This window comes from Aythya fuligula, chromosome 5 (assembly GCF_009819795.1).
Source record: "Aythya fuligula isolate bAytFul2 chromosome 5, bAytFul2.pri, whole genome shotgun sequence".
Classification (NCBI taxonomy): Eukaryota; Metazoa; Chordata; class Aves; order Anseriformes; family Anatidae; genus Aythya; species Aythya fuligula.
This window is the reverse complement of record NC_045563.1, coordinates 32,592,879-32,617,827: the sequence shown is the minus strand read 5'-3', so window position 1 is coordinate 32,617,827 and position 24,949 is coordinate 32,592,879. Positions and strand designations below refer to the sequence as shown.

General features: G+C 41.1%; 1 protein-coding gene across 1 annotated transcript in view; it reads left to right on the top strand.

Moving 5' to 3' along the window:
* Positions 1–24,949, top strand: part of LOC116489632 (transmembrane protein 263-like) — a 190,467-nt gene that overhangs the window by 69,423 nt on the left and 96,095 nt on the right. The gene's annotated exons all lie outside the window — the stretch shown is intronic.

Sequence of the window (24,949 nt, the reverse complement as noted above, 5' to 3'; positions counted from 1 at the left end):
TCTGGAGGTCTTGTGGTTGTAGGAAGATTAGGAAAATTGGGCCTTTAATCCCAGGCTTCAGCGAACTGCTTAAGACTTGTCTGAATGGATCTGAGCCAAAGTCTCTGCATCTTCTAAAGTAAAAATTAAAGAACAAAGGAGAAATCGTGTTAGTATTTAGCTGCTTCAATCTGTTTCAGGATGTGAGGTGGCCTTCTAAAGATGAGTCTACAGGTGCTGTTAGCAAACTGAGGTCAGAAGTCCCAGCTGGGAGATCAATTCCCAGTGAGCCTTACTAAATAAATGCCATACACACGTACCCCCCTCACTGTTTCTGGAAGTTTTACTGGGGGGAGGTCTGGGAATAGGAGAGTGGTGCTGGTCACCACCGTTGGGTCTTAGGAGCACATCAATTCTGCACCAAGTTGGCAGAGCTCGTTTGGACCAAATAACTTACCCCCAAAGCTCTGCCGTGTGAGCTTTAAGTTCACTGAGCTCCGTATTGTAGACACCAGGAGTATCCACGTGTTAAGTTCAGTGACTGAGCTGAGAACAAATTGAATTAACCTAAACCATATCACTTGACCCCAAAAATGTTTTTGAGCTTGTATTTTGAATGTTTATTTCTAAATGTGTCATTTTGAAGCAAAAGGTCTGTATTCTGAAAATTGGGGATTTTTTAAAATTCTTTTGCCTAGGAGTTGGTTTTATTCCATGATGAAATATAGGATCAGATGTTTTTCTTCTCCACTGATTCATTTTTTCTATTCATTCACTAAGCACAGCAAAAATTTGCCCTGTTTTGTTTAGGTGTGTCCTTTTGGACTGTATCCTATAGCCTGTGCTCTGAATAAATTTAGAGGGAGCTTAACTATTTATTGCAGCTCTCTAATTATAACTGCAACAGTCTCAAAATTGATCCAAACTAAATTAAAAACCAAATTGCTGCTGCTGCTTCTGTTCTTTGAATTACCTGAATATTAATTCAGCTAGTGATACTTCTGAAATTGGAGATTTGTTTGTTTGGAAGAAGGAGGGGAGGAACATTTTCAGCCCAGCTGAGCTTTGACATCAGGAACCCCTCTTGGTCTGATTTCTGATTCCCCACCACCACCACCCCCTTTTTTAAAAATCCATTCATAAACCCCCATGGCAAAGTGCACGAGCCCTGCTGGGGAGAACGTGTCAATAATTCAGATCACATTATGCTGGAAATTCAATCAAACACAAAGTTACCTACGTTTCAGAGACATTTAAAATTCCTAGTTATGTAGGAAGTTAATTTGAAGGAGCAGCTGAATGCCTCCTGGAAAATACTGAGAGTTTCTCTTTAGTACCCATTCTGCTTGCTTGCTCTTATCATATATTTTCTGCATTTCTCTAACCTTGTTCTTGATGACAAAAGACATTTGCATGAAAACAGGATCTTTGTTTCTTAACTGTTCATCTGTTCCTGCTGTTTATTTCCCACCTAAAGTCATAATCCTCTGTTTGTGGCATCACAATTGGTCGCAGTGGAAATTATTATGTCGTCACAAACGGAGGATTATGACTTCAGGTGGGGGGATAAGCAGCAGGAACAGATGAACTCTTAAAAGCAAAAACGCTGTTTCATGTAAATGTCCCTCGTAATGAAGAAGAAAGGGAGGCAAAATATGATAGAGAAACAGAAAATTGGAATGAGCAGGATTGTGCCTGAACAGTAGGGCAGCAGATTTTCCTTGAGGCAGGAGCAGCTATTTTAAATAGGGACATGTCCGTGTAGAATTTATTCTTTTAAATATTTTTCCCTCAACTAAAAAAAGAATAGAAAATATTGGTGTTGCTACTCAAATACAGAAATGGCTGCTCAGTTTTTGAGAGGGATTTTTCATCTTTGTCTCATTCCTTTGTGCACGCGTTTGTCAAATAACTTTTAAACTTAAGGGAGTTTCCCTTTTTGTGCCTGCTGATAGGTGTTTCAAGCCTGAACCCCGCCATTTGGAATGGAGCATCTGCACCGGGTAAAGCAGGATGACCATGCTGGAAGCTCATCTAAACCACACTGCTGAGCCAATCAGCCAAATGCTTTTCACGGGCTGCTTCCATTTAAAACCACAAGCAGCAAGCTGACATTTCTCTTCAGCATCATAAGATGGAAAGCTCTAAAATACCCAGTAGCAATCTCAGCTTGTACCTTATTTTGGTTTTATCTGAGTTTTTTTTTTTTTTCTCCATGTTGCAGCTGCTCTGTTCTTTAGTAAAAAGAGGTTAAAAAATTATTGGTGCAAATGAAAAGGTTTATGAGAACGGAAACTAGAATACAGAATAGAAATGAGCATAGGGAAAGATTAATAACAAAGCCTATTGTGGGCTTTCTGTGGTAGCAGCCAATTTGACTTGCTTTCATTAAAATTCTCCTTGTTAGCTCGGGTGATGTGTTGGGGTGATGGACTATTTGATGTCTAAGAAGTGGTGAAAAGTTAGCTGTCTAATGATGGACTAATTAGAAAGCCCATCCTAGCAGGATCCATGGAAATTGATTTGCACAGTGCCATTTTTGCTAATGAGAATCATGAATACATGTTTGCAGTCCTTTACTTACTCTTCCTACCCACAGCTAATGAAAGAGAAGCAATCATTAAGAGCTCAGCTACAAACCAGTTTCCTTTGCCTTGTAGGAATAGCCACACTCTTAAGAAATTCACTTTTAAATAATAGTCTTGATAGCAAAGCAAGCTCTACGCATCTCCCTCCTGTAAAATGCCTGCCTTTCCTAATGCATCTCTTCTCCAGTTATCCTCGCTGAACAGGGAGTCAAATGCTCTGTCTGCAATTTACAGAAAATTGTCATTACCGTGTGAGACTAAAAGAAACTATAAATATTTGGATTAAGTAAAATTAAAATTAGATGGTTTTTCCTACAAGGGCATAACATGTCCATTCACAAGTAGGTCAAACATTTTTAATATTTATGCATATAAGACAAACAATAAACCTGTTACTTTCAGTATCTCATTCCGTGATTGTATTTGAGTGCACATTTACCCAGTTGCTTTCAGATGCTTTTAATCTGCCCAGACGGTGTATGCCCAGCCAGGCCCCCATATGGCGCAAAGGAGATTATCCACAAAATCAGAACTCTTTGCAAAAAGACCTCCCGAATAAAATGTGGTGTTGATCAATGCGGTGTGGCTACCCTTAAGGAAATCCTCAGTTGTCCCTGGGACTCTGTCCTCCTGTCACCTCCACAGCATCTTAAGACTTGCTATCAAACTGGCCTTCTCTGGCCAGAAATGATCAGGTACTGCCTTGCCTTTCACCTGTGTACGTTCCTGTAAATTCTACCATAATTGAAGAAAACTGTAGACTTACTCAATTATCCCTTAATTTAGCTCTTTAGGTGCGTTTTGACTGGTGCAACCAACGGCTGAGATGTAGCATTAGGTTCTAGGAACTGGCCGTAGAGAGGTTTCACTACATTTTCAGTGAAGTGGATGTCCCATAAATGCTGTCAGACAAAGGTGGGGCTGAGGAAGTGGAAGCTAAAAGTGTAAAGTGACAAGCAGCTGAGAGCTTAAAGTAAGAGCCAGCAAGGGAATGGTGCAATGCTGTAAGGAGCAATGAAAGAGTCAGAGCTTGAGGTTCTGTAGGGAAAACTAGAAACAAGGGGATAGGTAGCTTGAAGCTAACATTATGGGCCTGGATTAGGAGAAGGAGTAGCAGAGGACTCTGAGAGTGACTTATCTGAAGGGAAAATAAGAATGGGAGGAGGAAGAAAGGAAGTGTGAGTGACTGTATCGGTTCTTTAGCTTTCTTGTTAGATAATAGCAAGCTGGTGCAGAAATATCTTTCAAATATCTGTAAGAGATTTTAGTAAGAGGACAGTAATTTGTTCTGGGAAGGAGAGATTACTTGCAGACGCTATCACAAAATAATAAGATATTGGTTTCAATGTCTAATTTAAATGTGATCAAGAGAAGTCCAATTTATTTTAAGGTAACTAAAGAAACTGAATTACCTCCACGTGACCAGGGAGAAAGATCTTCCATCTTGCGACACAGGCATTTGAGCAAAGTCAGCACTTTAACTTTTTTCTGAGGTTGAGCCTGACTGCTTTATCTTGCAAGAGAAGTGCCTGCATTCAGAGTTCTAGTTCAAGGAAGTTCCTTTGCATTAGTTCCCTGAAGCAAAAGCCTTATCTGTTTTTAGCAGCGAAAACAACTGTTAATGTGTTCATCTAATGGCTTGCATTTTCCACTGAAAGAGGAGATTTTCTAATTTAAAAATCTACTTCTAATTCCTCCATTCATGTTTTGTGATGTAGCATCAGTAAAACATATATGCATGTATATATTTCAGGTAAATATTAGGAACAACTAGGTATGGTAGGAACAAGATTTGCAATTTCTTTGCTGTTCTGACTTACCTCTCAGCATTAGCTTTTTTTTTTATTATTATTCCTTTCTGTTCCTGTAATGGAAACTACATAAGGGATTAGGAAGAAACATCAAACCCGTATACACTTTTTGCACTGTTATTGGAGCGGGTTTTCAGCCTACTTATAATGCATGCCATTTAACATCTAAATCCTCTGACCATTATGTTGACACATAAAAAGAAACAAAGAACAAACCCTTTCTTTAAATTAGCCTTTTTTGGACTTTGTTGTGTTCAATGCTTTAAAAAAAAAAAAAAAAAAGAAAAGAAAAAGAAAACGAGTCTGCAAAAGCACTTGCATCTATACACAGCTTAAATAGAGATAATACAAAATGGCAATCAGGGAAGATTATCCAGTACAGCAGACTAGGGAAGATGTATTTGTAGACCACAGTAGGACTTTCAGAACTAATAATTCATTTGAAAAATAAATGATGAAAGGTATGGATATACAGTAATGTGGTCCACTGGCATAGCATAACATACAATATTGATGACTGATTATCATTTTGACGAAATGCTGCTATATACGGGCTCAAACGTTTGGGTTTAATTTAAAGCTCATGTCATACAGCTGTTTACTTATAATGAAAATATGCTAGATTAATGGCTTGTTGGCCTGCTTGGGACAGAAAAAAATGTTGATATGGGGAAATAGTTTGTAGTGCCATTTGCTCTTGTACGATTCTGATAAACAAATTAGTTAACTGTAATATATTGTGTGAAACAATCTCTGAAAGCATACTGGGTGATAGGATTAGGGCAAAGATGTTGTTAGCGTCGCACATGTAACTAAGTATCTATTTGCTGCTCTGAAGTCTGCTGTGTTCTTTCTGTATAGAAAAACACCCGTGTATCCACGGAGCTGCTGTATTGTACGGGATTTGATAGCTGTTTAAAAATAGATGTAATGGGGAGTTGGAAGCCACTGGACGACAGTGAATTGTCTGTAGTAATTACAGAACGCTCTGTGAACAAACCTTTTAACCTCCCAATGTTCAGGTCAGAGGCATAGACTTCATAGGCGCAGAGCTACTTGGCTGAAAGGGACCAAAACAATAAAGGAAATGCCACGTTAATAAGAAAGCAATGAGTGATGTTAGAAACCTACGAGACTGTTAGAAAAACACCAGTCATTTACCTAGCTGGTATGTCATCCTGCCACGTAAGAAGAAATCATCTACAGAGCTCTGTTCTCACCTCAATGCCGCCTTTGTGCTGCTTTGCACTCCCTCCCCCTTCAGAGGTGATTCTCGTCTTTCTTCCCTTAACATGCCCTTTCTGTTTTGTTTTCCAAGTGGCATTGTGCTGCCACCTATGCAGGCTCAGTTTCCCACTGGAAAAAGAACCTCATTTCCTCTCTTCTCCGTAAGCATGGCCAGTGGTGTTGCAAAGCCCAAAGGTTAGCTGAGCTGTGTCTCTTCTCCTTGCTCAAGTTGGAGACCTTTAAGGTTTGCTTTTCTTTAAGATGGTGTTAAAGTGCAGCCATTCCCAACCGGGGAAATAAAGCTCTTGAACAGTTGGTCATGTAAGCTTTTATATTTTGGAGAGTCTGTCCTAGATTTAGTCATTTGTTTAAGACTGGTCGAATATTGGAAGCATCTTCATCATTTGCTGAGCTGTAGTTGTAACAGCAAGAAGCTATGACAGGGGAGGGTCAGGCTGGCGTTAGGAAAAGGTTCTTCACCGAGAGGGTGGTCGGGCACTGGGACAGGCTCCCCAGGGCAGTGGTCATGGCACTGAGCCTGCTGAAATTCAAGGAACGCTTGGACAACGCTCTCAAACATGTGGTCTGATTTTTGGGTGGTCCTGTGTGGAGCCAGGAGTTGGACTCAGTGATCCTTGTGGGCCCCTTCCAGCTCAGGGTATTCTATGAAATGGTTATGGAAGACCTATTGTGCGTTTTCAGTGGGATGGTTAGGAATCCTACAGCCAGGAAACTCAGGAAGTCTCTGTAATTAAGGTGATGAATCACAGTGTTAAAGTCAATTTAAGCAGCTGTGATTATTAGAATAATTTTTGAGGAACTCACTGGTAGAAAAATGTTTTTAATAATCACACTTCATATTACACATTAAAAAATGGAAACCTTCAGGTTTTTTTTTTAATATAAGGGAGGCATATAAAGAATAAGTAAGTTATATCAGTTTATGGGCTCTCTTACCTAGTCATCAGTCATGTAAATTTGCTGTGCATTCTGATTTCATCAGAGAGAAGTTTGTTTATCCCTGGGGAATCGGAACAATGAGCTTGTGAGTCACCCTGCATTTGTGTAGCCCTCCTCAGCAGCCCTCCCCCAACAGCTTGTCATAGCAAAACCAAAAATTAATCTGCTTTGCACTTTAGGGTCTTCCCCCTCCTGTAACTCGTGTCCTTGGCTGAGTGAAATCTGTTGTCTCTGGGGTTTAATAAACCAGATGAGGTGAGGAAGAGAGAACCCCACAGGATTTTCTTGCTCACCATGTTGAGGACCAGCTGGCTGATGTGCTCTGCCTTCCCATGGCTGTGATTTTTTTTCTCTCTTTTATTCCCTTCACAGTTGGGTAGCATCATTTAAAAAAATAAAAAATAAAAAAAATCCCCACAACAACTTTGATAATCTGCAGTAAAGAATCGGATCTGTAGCTTTATTCAAAACTTGAGACAGAACAGAAGAGGCATGTTTATGGTTTTCTCTGCTGACATTTTTCAGTCCACACTAAAAAGAAATGAAGACACTTGCCTAGGGAAACATCTTGGAGAAGCAGGGAAAAAAATAATTTAGTCAGAAGAACTAGGGTTTTGATTCATTTCTTAGTTGCTGTATCTACCCTATAGCCTGAAGTCCCCCAGAATACTGTGGCTATAGGTCATAGAAAACCAATTTTCTTAACGTATTTTTTTAGGATTAAGTCTTACCTCCCATTGTCTCATGAACTCTGGAAGTTTGATTCCCCAGAAGTTCTGTGTAGGAAAGTTGCAGAACAGATAAAATATTGTGATGATGGCTGGACCCAACGTGAGTGTAACACTTAGCTCCTCTGGTCTCACTTGCTTTGTCCAAACTGCTCAACAGCACAAGAGCAGGAATTTGGAAAACTGCAGCTCAGATATGAACCATCTGTTAACACCAAGCAATTAATTAACTTAGCACCAATTGGGGTTGGTTTCCCCTAGCGAATGTGCGTTACGTATACAGGCTTTGTAGGCATTGTCTCTGCAGAACAAGACTTTAATTCTTAGTTAGGCATGGTTCCATCTAATTTCAAAATGTGCGTTTTCATCCAAATCCAGATGCACAGAGTAGCTCCTCTTGTAAAAGGAGTTCAGTTTTGAATGTCCTAGCACTGCCAGAGAGACTGGCACTTTTTTTCCTGTAGGAACTTTGGGTACCAAAGCTCTGGTACCCAAATTCCAGTAGGCACTGCAGCCTTTTTTTTCCCTCTAAGCAAATAAATAGTTCATCTACTTGTAAACGCTGGCTATTATTGACATGCTATGTAAGTATTCAGGTAATTTTCTTATTTCTTGTACTTCACTGAAAGAAATGATGCTTGTTTCCATATCCCAGCTGCTATGGCACCGGCCAGTAAAGACTGGATTCCAGTTTACCAAGTGACCTACATTTTTTCTCAAACGCACTAAGTTTTATGAAAGGCAGTTTTCAGTGGTTCATATCTGAAAACTAAGGATACTCCCCTAAAGCTGTAGGATACCTCTGGGCTCTGATGGGTAGTGACAAAACAGGAGACCACTTTATCATTGCTGGGGGATGGAGAGGAACGTGCAGTTACAGTAACTGAACATGGCATCTGACTTGCTATGGCAGGCAGGAATTTTAGGTAGCACAGGTATGTTCTCCATTGTATTATGCATGCTAAGAAAGAAGCGGATGCATTGAAAACAATGTAAAATACATTACTGTATTTCATACGTGCTTAATATGCTTAGATGTTCTTGGTAATTGGTGGTGTGCTTGGGGAACCGTAAGTTTTAATCAGTGTTCAAAGCAACAGTTGTATTCAAACCCAGTCAATGCAACCCTCTTTCTTTCCTTCTCTAAATAAATTTGAAATATGTGGGTGTTTTACCATATAATTATCTATTATATGTGAGAAGAGAGGTGTAAGATCATTTTCTGGCACTGGAAAAAGAGAGTAACTGACTACCACCCATCCAGTGATTAAAGTGCCGATGCTTCTGACACTACTAGCTACTGTCAGGAGAAGCCAGAAGTGAGTTGACGTGAAGGACTAAGCTAGGAGAAATAACTCCTAGCAGTAAAAATGTAGACATGATGTTCTTACTTTCAATGGATTTTTTTAATTTTAATTTCTCTTTGTGAAACTAATTTTACGATATGGAGGAAGCCAAAGGGAGAAGGTAAGAAAGGTCAAATGGTAGACATCCATGTCTGATGCTGTTGCAAAAATGTTTAATTTATATTAATTCAGTGATTATACTAATTTATATTTGTGTAAGCAGGTAGAATGTGGATATTCTACTTTTCATACTTGGAAATTTATACAGCAGTATTACTTCTATCTCTCTGCCATGTTACGCAGCAGACCAAGTGTGAAGCAATCAAGAAGGTACCATGAAATATTTGTATTAGACAGCTTTCATCCCAGGAATGTGATGGGATATAGTATGTTGTACAACGGCATTATTCTGAGTATGATGGTGCATATGGGTGTGAGATGCTTTAAGGCTTCAGATAATAGTAGGATGAGGGAAGGAGGGATGAATGTTTGTCTTTCCTCCATGCTTCTCTGTCAAGATTTTATCTGTACTTTTATGTTAAGAGATTCTGGAATTCTGCATAGGTACATCCATAACGAAGTCTTGTCTACCTTAATGTAATGCTCTGGCTTTGTTGCAACAGTGTTGTTGCTAATCTTAGGACCAGAGCCCTCCTTCAGGAGACTTTAGGTCTCTCTGCACGCCTAGAAACCTCTGAAAGAGACTAGGAGAAAATTGCGTTTAGACTTTTAGAAAGTTTAGACTTGCGTGGGCTAAACCTCCAAATAGCTGAGTTTTTCACAGGTGAAAACAGAAGATCAATAAGGTGAGGGTTCAGAGCATGATTCTCTGCTGCTGCGTTGTGAGTCAGAGCAGCATGAGCAGCGCTTGTTCTTTCCAGCAGTAAAAGGTGGGCAGTCACTGGGGTGAAGTAGCAAGGAGAGCTTAGTGGCAGATGTTGTGTTGCAGCACAGTTTTAGCCTGAAAGTATGGGGGTAGAAAAATCAGATGAGATTAAACACTTCATAGTATTGCTTCCAGTGGAGCTCTGTGGAGGTGAATAGATGGCTGGGATGGTTATGAAGGAGTGTCAGATGAACTGAAGAGCTAAAACTGGTGTCTGCTGTTGACAGTGTTGAGAACGGTGATTACTGAACATTTGAGATGAGATCTCTGTAGTAGCTCTTTTACTACGTCCTGAGGACTTATGGAGACATCTGTAGGAACAGCCATGGTTTTAGCAGAGTGAGCCTACGATGTCCTGGCTGTGCGGCACTGGCTAGTTCATGAACTTGGTACACAGCCTGAGAAAGGTAGACAGCACTGGAACAGAGATGTCCCTTCCATTAGGATGTTCTCTGAAGGCCACAACTAGCCTGTATAACTTGTGAATGGACTTACTTGTAGCTACTTACTTACGTGTAGCTAATTACCATCATTCAACACCCAGCGTGTGCAGTCATACCTTTCCAGAGTGTGTCAGGCTTTGGAGATAAGATAGGCAGGCAGGTCGATCCAGGTTCCTTCCTTCTCCCCCAGAGAGCTTTAGGACAAGATTTTTGAGGGAGAAGAAGAGTAAATGCTAGTGGTTTGTTCTTAGGTGTTCTTTGAATTCAAGGCAGTATGTTGGACTCACTGGTGAAATGGAAGAAAATCCTGGCTGAACTTACAGCCGTCAAAATTGAACTTACATGTAGGAAGAACTGGGCAGAAGGAAGTTTGCTGAGTCTCAGGGCGTTCTAATAAGATTTGAAACAAGGCTTTCTGGTTTTTATGAATATAAATAGCATTCAAAATTACCAATAAATAGGCTCCAAAACATAAAATATGTGTTAGGAATGTTAGTGATTGTTAGTAGAGGAAGAGAGAATAAACCAAAACATCTTTGTGGTGCAGAATAAATTAATGGGGCATCCTCATCCTAATATTTTGTGTGGTTTGCGTTCCTTTGTTTTCCTCCTATCATCACTCTTCCCCCTTAGGGAAAAAAAAAAAAAAAAAAAAAAAAAAAAAAGGATACACTTGAAAAGATGCAGAGAAAGATGACAAACATAATTCAACGTCTACATCAATTTCCATATTGAGGAGTGTCTACGGACTGAGTCTTTGCACTGTGGAAAAGAAACCACTTGGAGAAAATCTGGGATAGAGGCTTATTAAACTGTGAGTATTGAGAAGGGGAAGTTATTGACTAATTCTGGGACAAGAACTGGAGATCATTAGTGAGGTTAGCTGGTAGGCACAAAACAAGTGAAGGACAGTATTTCTTTTCAGAACACCTCTGAACTGTTATCTTAGTGCCACGGGTTGTTTTGATGCAAAATTTGCATGGGTTTAAAAAGTGAGGAGACAGATTTGTGGAAGAAAAATCCATTAGGACCTATTGAGCACAAGGCTCAAGAGTTCAAATGCCTTAGCTGTAAACAGCGAGAAACTTGGAGAGCATGCAGAGCAAGTATCAATCATTATAAGCTTGCCTTGCTCTTCCCTTCAGTTGTGCCCAGGTGATGTTACCAAGAGAGACAGACAGTGGGTAAGGTGGATATTTAGCCTCTTCCAGTTTTCAGTCCTCATTGAAAAAAATAAAAATGTAAGCTTTTGCTTTAGGACATAATTGATGTTTCCTTTAGGCTAGTTAATTCCTGCATGTGCTTTTCTGAATCTGCCTGTGGAACATCTGATAACGATTACAGTTGGAAATAGTCCTGCTGAATCATACCCGTTGTCTACTTCAGCCAATGTATTATATTTCCCTGTGCCTATGCATTCCAATATCTTTCTTTTTTAAGAGACTACTTCCATAGCTGCGGTAGTTCAATGCAATTGTGGCAGATGATGGAATTATTGAAAGAATACTGGGAAGGCTGAGACCATGCAGGTGCTCAGAGGCTGTGGTGATATGCTAATTAGGAGGACTTTACTGAGAGCATTTCAATTCCTCTTCCTTTACTGACACCCTTAATATAAAAGTGAAGGGTAGAGCTACAAATATTATGTAGTGTTACTTAATGCCTTACATTGACTACAGAAGTTCAGGTCCTCACCCTGCTGTTTGCTGCTCGAGAAATAAATGAAGTACCAAATATTCCCTAGTGTGGCAACACCTCCAAGGGCACGTCCGGGCACCTTTTTATTGCAGTCATAAAAGCAGCAGCACTGTATTGTACGTGCGGCAAGCAACAATATATACAAGCCCACTCTGACTGCTCTGGCTGTCCTACACTCAAAGTAGCAAGCTTAAAGACCCTCAGCTGGCTTGAGCAGATCTCTGCAGATCTACGTCCTGCAGACCTCTCTCTGGATAGCATTTCCATCACCTGTGACTGGGCGGAGAGCATTGCCTGCCTTCTGATTTACATTTTTGCTAGGTTGCTTCAAGTTACTGCGTGACGGGGTTATAATAGACTGAGCAGTGAAAGAAGCAGCCTATTTGTCAAGTTACACGAACATTTTATGGTCTCTTTTTATTCAGCGTAAAGCATTTTATGTAGATAAGCAGATATCCAGCTGGAGAAAATTCTTCTGCCTTCCTTCCCCGCCTCCAATGACCTGCATCTCCCTAACCAGGAGGATGGGGTAAGCGATCTCCTGCTGTAGTTCAGTGCTCCCTGAAGCCTGGCTGCATGGAATGGGGTGACAAAAGGTGCCTGTCACGGACTGTTTGCACACATGGGCACAAAAAGGCAGGGTAGCGGGAGGGATGCAGAGCCGGTGACATGCTGAGCTGCAGAACAAATGTTGGTTGCTTCAAGGCTATGGAAGGCAACTCGTACAAATGTTAATTCATGACGTTGGTAGGAATGCTCTCCTCTTCAAGAAGCCTTGGGATGTCCTTAGCCATGTGGTTGTCATGTAACAACACATGGCCCCTTTTTAACTTCTATATTAGTATTACAGTTAATTTGCAGAGTTGGAGAATATTTTGCTTGACTTTCAGACATGTCCTCCTTTCTTCCCTTTTTCATCTGAATAGTGCTGGCTCTCTCACTAAGGCCATTTCAGATAAAGTAGTTCTCCATGCTTGTGTGACTTTTCATCCCTTTGTAGAAGCAACCACAATAAGACTTTTGTTCTGCCATTGGAGATTTTCTCATTGTCATAGGAACTAAATATGAATAATACAGCTACTAGTATTTTCAGATACAGAAGAATAACTGGCACAGTTGAAAGAGACCTGATGATTTCTGTCGCCACAATTTCGGGGATGACATATTTAGTAAGGTAGTATTGAACTTGTCGTAAAAGATAACTTGTCTGGAAGGGTAAAGAAGAAATTGGTTGTGTTTTCAAAGCTGAAATGAGTTGGTTGAATCTTAGCCCGATAAGTGCTGGATATTGCACCCAATGAGGAACCCTAGAATTTTTGCAAAAAGAAGAGATAAGAGGTCAGTGGCATCTAGGACAACACTGAATAACTACTGCTGCTGAAAAAGCAGATAGTATGGCAAACAAGGATGAGTACAGAGCAGCGTGGATGGCCCAAGCCCAGGGATATTAAGATGGTTGTTTGGCAAGGACAGAGGGGCATTGGCATTCTGTGCTCTGCGTTGCACTGGTCTCACTGTCTCTCTTAATTTGAGCTCGGGCTTATCTCTAAATCAGCCTAGATTTAAAAACAAGACCCTGAACTGCTGGGCTGATTTTTTCCTTCTAATATGGCTATCTTTGTTGTTCTTTTCTGAAAATGAATGAAACAGGTGTGGTTAATATTGGGTTGCTAGCTCACTTATTTGGGATTGTTCTTTTCATTGCAAGCTCAAAAAAAAAAAAAAAGGTATGGTTGGAAACTGTTCTGAGCTGTCAGCTCAGATCGAGTATGGTCTGTGTGGCTCAGTGCAGCATGCAGTGTTTACTGCAGACAAAAGAGAAGGAAGTATTGTTAATTCTTGCTGCACCGTTTTCTGTGAGACCTGAAGATGCTGGGAAGGCGTTGATTTTTGTTTCTGTTTTTGTAAGACATTTCGTGTTTCCTGGTGTATCATTTGCAACGAGCCAGATGTCAGCAGAACCCGGAGCGGAATTCAGCCCTGTGCTCCCCAACATCTCGGGGTGCGCTACGAGCCTGGCAGCAAAGTCGCAGTCATCCATCCTTATCCCATCCTCTTTTAGCACCACTTCCCCTAAACAGTAACCCAGCAAAGTGCTGTCCCACTCTGATCCTGGCTGTGGGCTTTTCAGTCAGCACTGATAATTAGACTTTGAGATAAGCCATCTGCTTGCTGGCCCCCAGTGGTCCGTGGGCTTGGCACCGAGCTGTGGCGGCTGGTGACAGGTCTGCTGCAGGAGAGGGCTGGCAGTGACACAGCAGCTGCTCGCTGAGATACCGAGTGCTCTTGCAATTGAGCACCTACGTGCTGGGGGTTTTAAAATGTCACTGGCCAGGAGGAGAAAGCGGCGCTCCCATAAACAGCGTTTTCTCTTGCTCCGAAGCACTGGAGAGTAAAAGGAAGGGAATGGCCTGCGCTAATGAAGGGAAGTTAGGGTGGGAGGGCAGAGAAGCTGAGTTCAGTAATGAATTCATGATTTCATTATACTTTTGAGCGTCTGGGAAGGGAAGGCAGACATACATTTTGCCCAAGTTAATACTGACTGATTGTAAATGGAGGAGAGCAGAGAAAAACCTCTCTCACACATTATTTGTCCTGTGCTTTTGGCAGTCTTGTCCCCATCGTACAGATCAGCAGTGCCTGAAGCTATATTTGCAATGGGATATCTCACATTATCACCTTTGCAGAGAGGTTTAAAAGCACTGTGCACCTGTGTTGGGCTTTATACTGAGCCTGGGAGACCAGCTTACCCCTGCTTCCAGTTTTTCCTTTTGTTTTTCCCCTCACCCCATTACTTGGCTAGAAATCCCTTTCTTACTGCAGACTCCTGGCTGCTCTGACTCTGACATTGGAGCGCAGAAGCTTTATTATTACTGTTATTATTTGTTAATATTAAAGCTCCTATCTAGTCCAGTTCCTGTTGGTGAACAAAAATCTCTATTTAGGCTGATTTTTTCCTTCTTTTTCCTGTTGTGCAGAGAGCATCTTGCATGAAGGGAGAGGGATAAATGTTTGGTTTCTTTTCTTTCCAAAAGCAAGTACAAGCTCAGCTCAAATAAGTCACTCTCCGCTTGGCTGGATTAACAGCAGTATTGGTGCAAGTTTTGTTTATTAGCCAGGAAACTTCTTTCTTATAAGGACAACCTCACAAATCCCAGTTCTGTGGGTCGGTAGGATTCAGGGATGTCCCAGAGGGCGTAATGGCCTCATTCTGTACCTAGGTGGAAATAGAAGCAATTCTTTCTGCTGATCTAACACACGGAAGTTTTTCCTGATATTTAAAGGCTGATTCCATTTATTTTTCTATTGATGAAGTGAAATTGTCAACAGTTCAACAAGAGAGGACTAAGTGCCCCTCTCTCCCCTCAAAAAAGAAAATCAAAAAGCAATCAACCAAATAAACAAAAACCCCAGAAGTGTTAGTATTACATCAATGACTTGGGAGGTACTTCAGGTTTTGCACTGCCAAGAGCTATGACAACACCTGTATTCAAAAGCAGCTGCAGCAGTGGCTGTGGTGGGCAGTGCGGCGTGAGCCAGTGCCAGGCCTTGGGCTTATTTACGTCTGGGGTCTGGTGCTCCAGGCAGCAGTTTGCCTTCCTGCCCTTCCTGCTGGAAGAGAGGAGGCTGGTAGGAAAGGGGAAGAGGGTCTGAGCTGAGGATAATAGGACAAAGAAGAAAAAAAAACAACAGAAGGGCTATCAGTGGAAACCACATCAGATTAGTGAACTTTAATTACATTTAATTTTCATTCTTAACATTTATCTAAAAGGTGATTGAGGGAAGGTTTATTAGGATTCTGCGTCCCTATAGCCCTTCTTTGAAAGAACACTGAACAAGATGATTGCTTGCGTGTCTAATTAGAAGTTTTTCCCCTCTTGATCACCTAAAGTCAAATTCATTTACTCTGCTTGAAACAAGGATTTAATTTGATATTTTTTTTTGCATCAAAAGATGTCTCTCAAACTTGATACAGAACCACTGCCTGCTAATCAAGACAGAACCCATTACCAGCCCTGTTTTATGAATATTCACATCAGAGGGCAGCACCAACCTCATTAGGAAGGGTGTTGCAATCATTATTAAACTGTTGGAGTCCATTATGATTCAGAGTGCTGTAATGATGACTGATACCCACTGAGGGCAGCTGAGAAGAATACTGGAGCATAATGACCTCACTTTTTTTTTCTTCTTCCATCAGCCTATGGGGCTTTTAAAAGCTTTCAGCTTACGTCGTTTGTATTTTTTTCATCAAGTGCGTGAAAGTGGTCTTAACATCCCTGATTCTCTTGCACAAGTGGCAGAGAGAGAAACACAAGAGCAATTAGGGAACCTCGAGGTTATGTTTGGGTGATGTGGTAAGTCAGTAATACTACTAATTCTTTCAGATCTTAGGTCTCCATTAATGAGTTGTTTCTTGTCAGTTACACTAAAAGCTCAAAATTTATAAGCTGGATCAAGCCTCTTCTGTGCCTTCCTTGTAAAGTGAAAAGACGACTGCTGTTAAACCTGAGTTTGATCATTCCAGCAGCAGAGCAGCTGCAGTTAATGGACCATTGGCATTGTCAGCATAAGCCCTTTCTCCACTCTCCTTTAGCTTTTCTGCTCTGAGAATAAAATCCACTCGAGGTTAAATGTTACTACAGACAATTTGCTACCCCTGTCTTGCTTTCTTTGGATTCGTGCTTTATTCAGGAACAATGAAAGGAGGTGAACCTGAACTCTCCAACTCCGAATCCCAATCCTGGCTCGGTTATATTTACATAAATTAATTTTGTACAAATTGGCATAGTGCTGGTGGAATTTTATTTACGATAATCTGAAGGGCCTGTGTACCTGTTAGTATACTTTCTGAGCTCAGAAAGTTTTCCGATGGCAACCTTTGTAATGATGAAATATGTATACCTAACCGAAGAAATTCATGTGGCTCTTGCAGTCTCCAGTAGCTCAGATGTCAACTGTGTCAACTGCTTTTTTTTTTTTTTTTTTGTGTGTGTGTGTCCTCAAGATAACCTCCTGTCTTTTTTAACAATCCTCCTCTATTCTCCTTGTATCTTTCAGCCCACTAGGAAGTTCTCTTTGGAGTCCTTTGGGATCTTTCTTTGGTCACCACTTTTGGTCAATCTTTGGGTGCTGAAAAAGTTGTGGAGGCTGCATGTGCTGCCTCTGTTTCTTTTGCAGGCTGGGGCGGCAGGAACCTGGTTGTTTCTTGTAGCAGTGCAGACGGAGTGCATCTGTTTTAATGTGGTTTTAATTGGCATTTCTTGCTACAATGTTCTTTTTATAAACTTGCAAGAGACTTAATACAACTAGTGAGGCTGATTGTAAATTATTCTGTGATAATGATGCTATAAAAAGGAGGCATTATGGGAAACTAACGGTAAATTTCAAGCAGGGCAGACGCATGCCACCGAAGAGCATCTATTTCTTTGGTCTTCTTTCAACTTGGCTTCCACACTAACTCATGTGATATCTACCTTGAGAACTCTTGCATCTTCAGCTACCATCTTGGGAAATGTGAATGTTTCATAGTGAGCATATCCTAGTTACTTGAAGCAGAGTCACTGTAGCTGATGACAAGAAAAATAACATTGGTCTTTTTCAAATAGAAGAGGAAGCAGTTTCAACCAGCCGTAGTGGTAATTGAATCTAGGGAGGGGGGGGGTGGAAATGCAAAAGGTCTTGTAAAAAGCAGGGCAGAGTCCACCCTTGATTAATGCTACTGCAAAGTGGATTAATTAGAAGATTAAATCGAATGCCACCTAGAGGAGTCTGTGGAGAGGAATGTCGAGCATTTCAGCAAGAGAAACTGCAGTAAGCATCTTAAAGGCTGGGGCACACCACCTTCACAGTGGTCTGGCAGAAATACCAAGCTGTGAAGCAGACTGCCTCTGGCAGCAGAGAACACTTCCTAATTAGACTATTTGCACAATACTTGTTGGCAGGAGAACATGTCTTATTTAGGATCTTACGGGGATGCTCCTCAAGAAAGCCTTTCCAAGTTGGGTATTTAGACTTGGCCATTACATTTCCATCCTGTCCAGCTTCACACTGGTCTCTAGGCTGTACCGCCAGTAGCATCTGCCATTTATCCAGCAGTGCTTTTGTGTTCAGCAAAGACTGTCTCTGTTCTGAGGTAAACCTGGACCTAGTGGGAGGCAGATTTTGGGCAAACCTGTACTGGGTGACAAAATAATCATTACACTTCCTCTCTGCAACTCTGTATTTTGCCAGCTGAAGTAAGGTCATCTTCTGAGGTGGATGTATTCCTTCGTTATATGTGACAATAAGCAACAAGTGGAAAAACTGCAGTGCAGGCCTTCCATTTCTCTTAGAATTTGTGTCTGAAACAAGTGAAGAAAGCTCATCAGAACGTGGTTTGAGAAGCAACCATTTCTTTAAACAGAGAATTTCCATTGCCCTGCATTACATTGCATGTTTCGTTTTAAACAGCGTTATTTCAAGTAAGTCTATCTTAATTGATCCCCTGAGAGGTTTCCTGCTGCACTGGCTCTTACTCATTAATGCATTTTACTATTAATGAAGATATGTAAATACCAAGTTGTTTAAAAAAGGGCTTCACCTCCATTATTGCATGCTAGGCCTCCATTTCTGCAGATATTTGCTGATGTTAGTTAACAATTCTGTTCCTAATGATCCTTTTGCCATGCAGCATAACTTGTGATGCTTTGCACGGAACTGTACGATAGGCAATATGTCAGCTCTGGTAGCGATATTGAGTACACTGAGAGAAAGCAGTTTGCTGTTTTTACCTTTTATCTAGGCATAAGTTTTTCAGGAGAGCCTGAAGATGCTAGCTTCCCAATTGCATTGACTTCCGATAGTGTTTGAGTATTCGACTCTTCCTCTAAAAATCTCTGCTTTGGTGATTTGTGGAACCCTGAAGTTGTTAGAGAAATTTCATCCGTGCACACCTCTGATGGCACCTGGGGAGAGTGAGCGAGCAGCTGTGTGATGCTGAGCTGCCTCCTGGGGTTAAACCACAACGGAGTGTGGAGGAGTAGAGGAGATGCTGCTCTCTTCTGAGACGTGATAACTGCATGCAAGACAAATGATAGAAAGAACTTGCTAAGCAGGTGCAATTAAAGCACTAACACAGCAAGTACAAGGACTGAAACAGTTTCATTAGCATCAGTTGGTCCTCCTTGCAGATTGTCCAGTTTTCTCTGTTAGGCATCAGAGGATAACAGCTATGTTGCTGTTCAGAAAGCTGGTGTTTTTTATTGGCTGTAATCTTCCTATGAAGCAATAATGCTACTTTTAAATTTTAACATGCATTTTGTGCATAAAACTGCTCTAATTTCACTATACCTCTTTGATTATTTTCTACAGAAAGCACAGTAGTCTAATTTCTCCTCTGCTAGTTGGTCATAAGTTATTGTTGCTTCACTGATACCTAACCTGAAGTTTTCAGGAGCATAAGACATCTGTTTTTTATAGAAGTCTTAGTGGGATCTATTCCAATCTTATGAGGAATGGATCACTTCCTGTGTCCAAGTCTACAGTTTGGAGTTCAGCTTCCAGCACCTGACTTTGGCAGCTGTGGTTAAGATCTTCTGCAATTTACAGTGAGAAGTTTAGGCAGGGACAAACATGAATCCATAGGCAGGAATTTCCAAGGGGCTTGGCTATTTCTGAAAATTGCAGGGTCTGTGGGAGCCCAGTTGTGTCTCTTCCCTTCAATAGATCACAGGGATTATGTGACAGCTGGAGTTTGGGAGCATTTTCCTCTGAAGCACTGAGGAAAGCATTCTGTTGCATTGCCCATCTGCCACTGCCCATGCCAAACAAGCAAAACTCCTTTGAGATTTCACAAAAGAGATCCAGAAAGCAGACTCTAGAAAAGCACTGTGTCTCTCTACGAAGTGACCATATCATTTTGGCTTGTTGGTGAACCTGATTGTGTAGAAGAAGGCTGTTTTTTGGGTATTTACTTATCTTTATGGGCTCTTCAAATGATTTGTCAAGGGAAAATTACTTTTGAAGAGTTATTGGCTTTTTGGTGTCATTTAAGATTGAAACACAGTTGTTTTTCCATGTGCAACTTCAACGTAACCATGGGAAAAATCTGTTTCTGACACATTCTTTTTGATAAGCCCCTTAATACTCATTGTCTTGTGGGGTAGGACACGTTCCCCACGTATAATTAGCCTGTCTCATTTTAGACTTAACAAGAAAACGAAATGAGTACTTTTCCATCATATTGAAGTCATCCTCTTGCTTCCAACCTACACTCCAATTTCATATGTCAGGTTTCCACTGTGAAGCTGAAGGTCTGTTCTCAAAGAAAAGAAAGGAAGTGCGCAATGAATCCAGAATAGGTTTGTTTTTATGTCTTGTGTTTAAATGCACAGTTGGCTGTATTGTCTTAGTGTTTGTGCATATACGTGTAACACTTGTGTTACGTGTCACAGCCTCCCTTCTGGGGCCAGCAGTGTCTTGTTCCTTTTCCAGAGTAAAGATCTCTAATGCATGGCACAGAGGAAATTTCACCCAGATGGAACTGAAAACAGATTCCTACTCGTGAAAAGGAGGAACAGCACGTATTTTTGCCTTCCTATTCTATGCTTCTTTACACATGCATATTTCACGTTCATATGTGGTGTCAGTTCCTTTAGGACATAAGTGTTCTCAGTTTCTGAGAACCTGCTTTCAGTGACTTAATTTTGCTCACATTGTCAGACTAGGCATTAAATTCTTGGGCTTCTTCTCCACCCAAAGGTAAATATTTCTGGGAAATCTCAAGGGGACATCTCTGAGTACAAAAGGGGTGAATAATATGTCTCCTTGGTCCCTGAAGACAGTCTGTTTTCAGAGCGATGTAGTATCAATGGGATTCCTTGAGTAAGGAGATTAAATTTATCATATAGTACTCCTTGTTAAGAAGTGATTGTGCATCCTCTGATAAAGTCTGGCGTGGTACTTATAGAATGATTCCTTGAAGACCTTTTACCTGATTTAATGCATGAACTCTACATGAAAACTGCTTTGTGAAAAACAAAACAAAACAGGCAAGGCGTGCTTTTGATTTGAAGGCTTTATAGTTCAGTAGCAAAAGGGCCCAATGATGGACCTTGGTGTTATATATGGAGTCTTCTATCACTTTATATTGCATTCAGAAATGCAATGTAAAGAAAAGCCTGAGAATGCCACATTTTCATGCTTAAAAGTCTGGCCATATCAATATTAGTGCTTCATCTACAATCCCGTTTCTTTTTTTTTTATGTAGAAATGTATGTGCATACTGTAATCTAGTTACCTTGTCACATCGTGCTTCTCAGGCATCTGCATTTTTGTACAAACTTTAGATCCCTTGGATAGTACCTTTTACACTCCTTTAATCTTGTCTATTTCTGCTCATTCCACTATTGTTATGGTTTAGAATCTTTATAGATTTTTTCTGTTGGTGACTCTGATCTTGTAATTTAATTCATTATATGCAGAAACGGTGACATGGAGAGAGTAGTAATGAAGTGAATGTGATTCTTCAGAGGCACGAGTATTTGCTCAAGTGGTTACAACTGTGTAGGGCTGGGGCTGCAGGCTGTAAGCATGCGTTGCGCACTTCTGGTTCAAGTAGGAACTTTGCCTGCTTTATGCAACTTGGAGAATTGTAAGGAACACAGAAAGGCACTTTTACTGGAAAAAATAATGATGCCAGAATGTACACATTTGTTTCTAATCCCGAAAAGTGCCAGGATATCTGGGAATTTAATAAAACACCATTTATATATGTTTAAGAACTATTTTAGTGATGTTACAGCTTTTAAAATACAGCAATTACAATTTCCCTTTGCTTCCAAGGCATGCACAGTTGGACCTGGATTATTAAGTTGACCTGGTTTTATATGCCATATGGAAAATAGTAGCAATAAAATACCTCAGAACTCTTTAAAATAGCCTAAAATAGAGCAGCATGGTGGATGGTAAAAAAAAAATAAAAATAAAAAATTTTCTATTCTCTTTGAGATGACCAAGATAAATTGTCTGCCACCTGTCTTTTCATCCCGTCATGCTACCACATATTTGTTTGGTTCCAAGTCTTTGGAAATTCCTGCCTTGAATATGTGCACTGGATATTAAAGAGGTTATATGCAGGGCTCCACCATGCCATTAGTTAAACTTCTGCACTGGCCAGAAGAGGAGAAGGGGCAGCTGGGCAGTCAGGACCAGGCTGTCAGGTTCTTGGGAGTTGCATTCATGGAGAGGAAAATCTTTGACACGCTGCATCCTGGTAAGATACCTACCTGTAGGGATTGTCTCATGGATTATTCAGTGTAGTTACACAGAAATAATGCTTGAGTTGGGATAATGCGAGCAGCAGTGGCATGACAAGAGAACAGCCGTCTGTTTTAAAGCATTTAACTGGCTTGCACCAGAATAGCTACAACTTCTCAATCTCTTCAACAAAGGGGAAGCCCCAATGATGAGCTCATGCGTTTTCCTTGTGAAGAAGGGAATGTCTGAAAGCAGCTCAGTCTGTTTATTATTGATGGAGAAGGAAAGCGATGCTAGTGTCAATACACCACTCAAAATTCAACTGATTTTAAAGACTTATTGTTTGCTTGTGTGATTTTTCTCTCCTTCCAATTTTAACAGATAATATAGGGGGGAGGTGGCATGTTACCATCATCTAATAGGCTTGGTTGTAATGAAACAAAGGTGCAGCTGACCAGTAACCTTCTGTATGACTTTTGTCTAAGTAAATGTGTGCAGATGTGCAGGCAAGAGGTTGAGGCACTTCTGCTAGCAAAGCTCCAACAGCTTGTTTTGCATCTCACAATTCAGACCCCAAACCAATTTCCAGTCATACTGGAATTTCAAATTAGAGTGAGAACCTGAAAGAGACAGGTCACTGGGCGTTTGTGTAATTGAATAGTTCAGCTATCAGAGCACCTCTGTTGGGGCAGCGTGCCTAGTTATGTGCACCGGCAGAAGTGCCCTTGGTATGTTTAGAAAAGGATTTGTAGGACTGGTACAACGACATCTGGTTTTGTTGTGCTTTTTAACTCGAGTGTCGTGTGGATGCTTTAATCAGCAGGAGAAGATGAATCTAAAGGGGCCACTTACCTCAATCAGATCAGTTAACTGAGGGACAGAGGGTTTGTGTGAGAAACTGATGTTTGCTGTGCATGGTATCCTGAAAGGAAGGAGATGTGGTGGCAACTTTGTCCACAAATCTCAAAGTCTCAGCATTTTAGTCTAGTGCGATAATTCAGGTTAGTAAATATGGCTGCTCATACATTAACTAAAGTAAGTGGATATGAAGTGTGACAAATTGGATTAAAATGCAGAATATTTTAAGTGTACTTGATAACCTTGTTGGTACTCCAACCCTAGCATTTCAGGCAGATATCAGTGGGAGCCCAACTGTCATTCAGAGTGGGAAATTGCATAGAGAAAAAAAGACTTGTGGCTGGCTTGGGATTTTTTTAAAAAAGAAATGTAGCAGCAGGATTTGTGTCTACCAAATGCTTATCTGTTTCTAGAGGATTTCATAGAAACCCAGTGTGCCACATCAAAGAAGACTGGAGGGGTGGCTGGGAAAGATTGACTATCTGGTAATGCTGTTTTTATGACATTTAGCTCTAGCAGAAAACAGATCACAGACCAGAGAGGAAACAGCCTAATGAGAGTATTCAGAGGTGTTGAAATAAAGATAATATTGTCTAGGTGGTGACATAAAAGACGACTTTGTGTCTAGAATGGTAATGAGGACGCTCCCACCTTTTATGCTCCTGCCAGACTTTGAAGAAATACAGAGGAAAGGCGAGTGTCAGCGGTGGCCTGAAGATGGGGATGGAGAGATCATAAAATGCTGGCAGAGGGAGCTACCAGGAAATCCTGAAAGTGTACCCAGCCTGTGCCTTGCTGCGTATTCTATTGTGTGTTCAAAAAAATAAAATAAAAAGAAGAATAAAAAGAAGTAAAGTCCTGATTTTATTGCCTGCAGTCTGGCTGATAGCCCCACCGTAGGAGCCCTTTCCCAGCTCTGTCACGGCCTAGCCTCAAGCACCGCTGCCATCTCACAGCTGTCTGGAGGCACTTCCAGACTGGGTCCCAGTAACTGCTGAGGGTTCTGCCACCAGCAGGCCAACTTTGTCCTCCCGTGACATCCTGCCTGTTTGACACCCAGTGCCCTGAAGCTCCTGGGTGGCAGGTGACCATCTTGTGGTTCACTTGAAGGCCTCCGTGCCTCTCCCTCGCAGCCATCGTTAGACAGCTTTCTGTGTGGTGAGCTTTTGTCGTTTGTTCATAGCACACAATGGCCTGGAAAGCTGTGGTAAATCCACTCTTTTGGCTAGCAGAATGACATCTGATAGCTTGACCTAGAAATTCAAAGAAAATAGAAGAAAAAGGGGAGTTAATGGATTAACGGCGGAGCAGTGAGATAAGGCTCTGTGCTTCATTCTGCTGCTGTTCTCACAAAGAGAGGGTTTTCTGTGTCTGCTTCAACCCGCGTGGATGGGTCTCTGTTAGCTGGTGACCCAGGGTAGCAAAGAAGTTCCCTCTGCACAAAAGGACTGTATACAGACTTTTCCTTCCCTTTATGAACACATACAAAAAGTACAATTCCATTTTGTTTACAGAATAATGAAACACAGAAGGCGTGAGGTGAGGAAAACTGAGGTAAACAGCAGAGGAAAAATGCTTTCTGATTAGCCTAATGAACACACACACGCACAAAAATGTTGATGGATGTGACAGGGAGAGATGCCTCTACACAATAGAGAAAACTGATGCCATATGAGCAGAGGGAGCACTTCAATGACCAAATCTTCCAGATATCTTTTAGTAATGCGATGTAAAATTATCACTTGGATTCTGAAAGTACTAGAGACTTCTGGATTTCTGTGTATTTTGTGGGAGGGTCAGTAGTCTAATCTCTATATTGGTATGAAGGATTCAAAGAAAAATCAGTAATAACTACTTTGCAGGTGCCAAAGGTCTGGGGATTTTCTCCAGATAAGCCTGTTTCTTATTAAGAAGATGCTTATTACTGATGCTTAACATCTGTGCCCAATACAAAGCTGCATAGTTTTCTGAGGGAACTTTGGGAAGAAAGCTTAAGAGGGTTGCCTGAAAAATTACTCTCCTGTCTTGCTTGACTCTGCGACTGAACATTGGCAAGATAACATTTTCACCGTTAAATGAAAAACGCAGGGACAATAAGTTGTCTGTGTCTCTGGCCTGCCTGTGCGATGGCTTTGCTGCACTATCCATCTTGCAACGCAGCACGCTTGTTTGTGACCTAAGAGATA